Source organism: Chiloscyllium plagiosum, chromosome 21, assembly GCF_004010195.1.
Source record: "Chiloscyllium plagiosum isolate BGI_BamShark_2017 chromosome 21, ASM401019v2, whole genome shotgun sequence".
Classification (NCBI taxonomy): Eukaryota; Metazoa; Chordata; class Chondrichthyes; order Orectolobiformes; family Hemiscylliidae; genus Chiloscyllium; species Chiloscyllium plagiosum.
This window is the reverse complement of record NC_057730.1, coordinates 43,622,354-43,622,770: the sequence shown is the minus strand read 5'-3', so window position 1 is coordinate 43,622,770 and position 417 is coordinate 43,622,354.

Here is a 417-nt window from a genome sequence, read left to right as displayed (position 1 = left end):
CCTCCCACTTCCTCCAAACGAAAGGAGTAGCCATGGGCACCCGCATGGGCCCCAGCTATGCCTGACTCTTCGTAGGATATGTGGAACAATCCATCTTCCGCAACTACACTGGCCCCACCCCCCACCTTTTCCCCCGCTACATCGATGACTGTATCGGCGCCGCCTCGTGCTCCCACGAGGAGGTTGAACAGTTCATCCACTTCACCAACACCTTCCACCCCGACCTCAAATTCACCTGGACAGTCTCAGATTAATCCCTCCCCTTCCTCGACCTTTCTATTTCCATCTCAGGCGACCGAATCAACACGGACATCTACTACAAACCGACCGACTCCCACAGCTAACTGGACTACACCTCCTCCCATCCTGCCCCCTGTAAAAACGCAATCCCATTCTCCCAATTCCTTCGACCCCGCC